At 41.4% G+C, this 5,836-nt stretch overlaps 1 protein-coding gene across 1 annotated transcript in view; it reads right to left on the reverse strand.

Annotated features, from left to right (window-relative positions):
* KCNK1 (potassium two pore domain channel subfamily K member 1) overlaps positions 1-5,836 on the reverse strand; it is a 34,572-nt gene that overhangs the window by 3,816 nt on the left and 24,920 nt on the right. The gene's annotated exons all lie outside the window — the stretch shown is intronic.

Genomic DNA, 5,836 nt, shown 5'->3' on the forward strand with positions numbered 1-5,836 from the left:
CTGCTGACCTTTTCGGTTAGCTTTACAGAGAGATGTAACTTCTTTTATCCACTTTGTCAAGTGGAATAATCCATACTTCAGAAAAATGTTCCTACATCTACTTTGTAGCAAAACACGCTAAGACCTTTTATGAAAATCATTTAAATTACATAGAAAAATTATAATCAGCATTCCATGTTATATACTTCCATGTTTCCACAAGGTGTTCAGATAATCCATCAAATATCTAAAAACAGAAGAAACATTTTCACAGCAAAACTCCTGGGTTCTAACCTCTGTGGCTGGATTTTTGCCTAGTCATTTACACACTAGAAGTATCAGTAGCAATCTGTTCAGAGCGCAGGCATGCATCCACTGGGGTACAGACTGACCATGGCCAGCAATCTCAATTCCATAAATGTGTGCAGTTGCACTTGTACCCAGTGCAAGCAGCTGCGCTCCCAAAGCATGCTCTGCCAGACAGCCTGGTTCTAAATGTAAGCCATAGGCACAGAAAAGAACAGTAAATCCAGCATAAACCAGGAATGCTTTCTTCTGTTTGCCAACCAAAAAATGAGTATTTTGTTTTGATTGCAGCGAGGAAGAGGAAATCTCTTGAAGTCTAGTTTGGGCAGTCTTTACACTGAGATCAAGCCAAGCAAGTGCAGACAGGTCCTAGTAACTCTGCAGCCCCAAATCTGCCAGCTCATTTGGGTTATGTTAGTGCTGTCAATGAGGCATTTTCCAGAGCTACTGCAACTAGCTACCTTGAGGAGCCCAGGCAGAGCCCAGTGCATACAGGGTTATGCTGCTTCTGATCTCTGAACTGGGCTCACCCTGCACTCGCCCAGTCTGCCCAGTGCAGCACTGGACTGGGCAGACATTTCCCAAGGGTTCCTGGGAACCCCCTGCCTGCTCGCCTGTGAAACCGACTGCTCTGTAAGCCCCTTCAGGTTTATATGAACACAACAGATTTCCCCCCTACATTAATTAATTTAATAGTAGAAGCACTGCTCTTTCAAGTTTTCCACCGGAGTAAGAAATGGAAATGTTCTTTTTATTTAAGATGCATGGAGACACTTCCAGACAATGAAAGACAGGCAAAACGTCTTATCATTACAACATACAAAGTCTTAGAGAAGAAACACATGAGGTACAAAGTTCCTCTGTGCTAGCTAACCCGACAGGAAACTTCAGTTGCATTTGAATTTTAATGACATTATGAATAATTTACCCAACCTCAGTCTTTTGAGCCTAAGAAAATTGTATTAATTAATGGCTTTTTTTCTTGCTCACCTTCTGTTTGCTTTATCTGCTTTGAGATAGGAGAACCGGAACTGCACAGACCATGCCAGACGCAGTTGAATCAGATTTATGAAGTTGAAGAGAATGTTTCTCACCTTGTGTACTACCCCACCCCTAATAACGCTGGACATTTGACTGGCATTTCTGACTATGACTGAGCTGACACTTTCTTGGCCCTATCTATCAGAACCCCAGGATCTTTCCCCTCAGAGGTATCCAGGGATCCACCAGTGCAGATCCCATCACTTCATATGTGAAACTATGGCTGGTTTTGCTGTGTGCATGACTTAACATTTTATTCTCACTCGTTTTCAAGTGCCATTTTATTGCCCAGTTGCCCTGAGGCTCTTCCATCACCCTTACTACCTTAAATAATTTTATCTCTTTAGTAAACTGTTACCTCCCTCTTCCAGGTCATTTATGAATATGTTGAAGAGTACAAGCCCCAACACAGGACTCCAAGGAACAGCCCTTGTGACATTTCCCTAATTCAAGAACTACCCATTTGCTCCTACACAAAAAAGGCAACTGCAATGCTCCATCACATCAAGGTGTCTTCAGTAAAGCACAACTAGAGGTGTGCTAAGATGCAGATTAGACTTTATCTAGACAAATCTGCCTCATTCTGTATATCCACACTTAGAGAATTAATTCACACTGGAAGAAGAGCAGAGAAAGGTTACTGAAACCATCAGGGGAATAGAGACTATTTTATGAGAGGAAGAAAAAAGTGGTTGGCTTCCTTGGCACATCTGAATGGAGGCTAAAAAGTGATATCGTATCTCCCTGTTAATGCACCAGCATACAAGTACTACCAAGGGAAAAGAAATGCTTTAGATGAAGAATAATACTGCCACACAAACAAATAGCTTTGGTGTAGCATGAATAAGTTTAGCCTAGAAATTAGAAAAAAGTTTTTAAGCTTCAGAGAAGGGTTTTGGAGCAGCCATCCACTTTCAGTACTGGGGAAAGAATCCAGCTATGTTTAAAATGGAGCCTGATGAAGCTCGGTAACTTTATGGATGGTGCAATATCATGAGGCTATACATGGCAAGCAGAAATTGAGCTTGCAGACTTAGAAAGTCCCTTGCAAGCTCCATGTTCCTAAATTTAACATAAGTTTGCACTGTACAATTAATCCAAACTTTCATTAATTTGAACCCAAACACCTGTATCATGCGTACAAAAAAGAATAAAATAAAATCTATCACACTTATTGGTTCCTTAAAGCACAGCGCAGGTTGCTGGTGATTTAATTCCAGCCTCTGAGCTGACCCAGGCAGCAATCAGCTCATTTCTCAGTGAGGAGGGGTTCTGGTACCTCTCCAATACTTCTCTCATAATTCCTTCTGAAGGCCAGACATTACCCTTCCAGGTGCTACACAGTATGCACCCAGACTCTGAGGAAAGTGCAGAATGGGAAAGCCTTTACCACAGGAAAGTTTGTAACAAGGTTGTATTAATGTGGGTGCTCAGACTAGCCTGCCTGGTTAACGCTTACAGAAATCTTCCCAATTCCCAGAATTAGCTGAGGCGCCTGAAGCAGATGCTACCTTCCAAGGTCTGCTCTGCCATTCTGATGAGGCTGTCACATCACTTAAGGGATAGCTGGGAGGATTGTGTATCTGCTCCTCAGCTGCTAACAATTACAGGAACTATAATACTAAAAAGCATTGACAGTTTCAGACTGAGGAGAGAATATATGCTCCACTCAACCAGCAGCAATAACAGGATGACCTTCCAAAAGCAATGGATGAGTGATCAATGTTTGCTTACTACTCAGAGTCACTGCTTGGGAATGATTATATTGAAAAGCTTGAGCTAAAACAGTCACGATTTATGAGGCTATGGCAAGTGGGGAGGAAAGAGATCCATGTTTTCCCAGTATGAAATTGCTTTGATGTGACTTTTCCTAGCAATGCCTATGATCTCAGTCATCGCTGTACAGAAGTCATTAAAAAAACCCAACACAGCCGTACATTAAAAAGAGAGGAAATTACAGATCCAAGGCAGGAGATACTCCATGTGTGCTTTCAGACACTTGTGCTCCATTGCCTCCCATCTCTGCTCCTGCACCTGTTTGTAGCTTCTTTGCGCTGTAACCTCTTCAGGGAAATTCCCTTCTGTAATCCCTCTGTAAATTACCTAGCGCATGCTAGTTCTACATAAATAATAGATAATAAAATATATTGCCTTCTTCAGTGGAAACTGCCATGTTCAGAAGCATTACAATTGCAATCCTAAGATATTGGTTTTGTTATGAGAAAAGGATGCTCACAAAAAGGGCACTACTTATAAAGACATTTCTTTATTCTATCAAGGAGACTTGCTATGGATGACTAGAATTAAATTGCCCATGTAGTATATCTGATAACTATATTACTGGTTATGAAGACAGGACAAGATTTACTGAATGCTGTGTTTTCATATGTATAATACAAATATCAGATAACAATCACGTGTTTAAAAGCACTGACCTTTGAAAAAACAAACCCTCAGATAACCTGCCCAAACTCAGAAGCAGTGACACCAGAGATAAAAGGATATTACTCACATCTAATCCCTTCTATTGTCTATTCATAGCTTAGAGGTACCATTTCTTCAAAAAAGCTCACAGAAAAAAAAAGGTATGCAAGACCAGCAGGATTTGCAGAATTAAATAAGATCAACGCTTCATCTAGCTCAGTGTCTTGAGATAGACCATATTTACTTGATAATGCAGAGAGCAAAACCCCAAAAGATGTAGACAGTTGGGTTTCAGTTCTTGCCACATATAGGGATTTTTTTCCTTAAAAGTCATTTACTCTTATGAGTCGAAGGACCTCCACTGTTACAAGTTTACATAAACATACAAAATGTCTTTATCTGTTCTGGAGTAATTTTGAATGTCATCATAGCCTACAACAGCGCTTATTTTTAAAAATCATTTAAAATGCTTAAGTCTTTTTACATTGATCTTGGTGCTGTGAGTTATACAGGTCAATTATGTGTTCAATAAAGTATTTGTTCCTCAATTTGCTGTGTTTCAATTTAGTCTTCTGCTCTTCTATCTTTCTAAAAAGGCTTAGTCATGGCTTTTCTACACTTTTCAGTGGTTTGTATCCCTCTTGTGCAAGTTCCTCTTTTAGTTCTCTTCTGTCTTACCTGCATCTAATTGTTCCTGTTAGATCATTCTGTAGAGAAATAAGCAGAAATTATCATTGCATTCCAGGTAAGATATATTTTCTCCCTCCATTTTTATATACCATCACACTTTGTTTTCCAGAGCCTCCAGGTAACTTACAACAATGTCCAATTCATAACAGCCTGTGTCAAATCCAGCACTGCATACAAGCATTTCACACTACTCTTCCATCCTCTATTAGCTTTGGCACTTGTTAGCACTGGGTGTTTTCTCCTCTCATCCTTCTCAGATACTGCTTTGGCCAGTCTAAGTAGATCTGTATCATCACTGCTTTGTCTCTTCATAGATCAGACCCTCCCGTAGCTCATTAACTGGTCTCTCTGTTAAGAAACAGCAGCCTCCCTACAGGTCTTTCAGGACCCTGAATTAATGCATTTAGCGCCAGAGTGCAGAGGTGCTGCAGTTCTGCCTTGTGATAATCCAGCCTGGACTTCCACACAGAGGCTGCCCCAAAGGCCAGATGTCTGAATGTTATAAATGGATCTGACATCAGGTGAGGCAAGCAATAGGCAAGCAGAGGTGCCACAGCCCTCAGAAAGTTTCCCCAGACAGCCTCTCCCAGGCTATGGTGATGAAGCCTGGAAGGTGTGTATGCAGGCTGCAGTGCGGGCTCTTTCTCTTGCCCCTCTGTTAACACTCCCAGGGCATCGGCTGTCCATGATTGCTCTCATGGGCTGCTCCCATGAATGGGGACCTCCTCCATCCACAACATTAAAGTTTGCCCCTCTCCCTTCATGAATTAAACAGTCAATGGTTTTGTGTCATCTGTTTTCTTCTGCCAGGTGCTCTTCTCCCTCTTTCCTACCATGGGTTTTGTCAAGCCATGGCTCCCTCAGGTCCCCCTAGCCCCAGGTGACCTGTTGAAACCCCACCAGCCCCATGTGGCACCACAGAGCTTCTCAGATACATCCAGTGTCCTCCCTGACACACCCATTCAGATGGCAGAGTCATGACACCCAACCCCAATGTGGCAGCACAACACAACAAGCGTGCTTATCCTTTTGCTCTTTTGAGTCAGTGTCCCTGAAGAGAAGTCAGCCCTTTAAGTCTGCTCATCATCTCAAAATGCCCCAACAGATGAAGTGAATCATGTGCTATGTATTAAAGTTACGCAAAAAAACTTCATTCATCCCAAGCATAACATGACTCACTGGAATATGATGATGATGAAGGTCAATGATAATATTTACATAATTTCAACACTGTTATTTTATAAGCCTTTGACATTTTCCACGGTGTTTAACAGTGAAATACATCCTTCTTCGTAACTGGTGTATTATCTTCTAAGATAAAAAGGAAATGTCAGGTGATGGTAGATCTATGTAGTAAGAGAGATCATAAGTCTCAAGTATTTTTTCTATTGCAAGG

The sequence above is a fragment of the Egretta garzetta genome, unplaced genomic scaffold (genome assembly GCF_000687185.1).
Source record: "Egretta garzetta isolate BGI_Z169 unplaced genomic scaffold, ASM68718v1 scaffold118, whole genome shotgun sequence".
Lineage (NCBI taxonomy): Eukaryota > Metazoa > Chordata > Aves > Pelecaniformes > Ardeidae > Egretta > Egretta garzetta.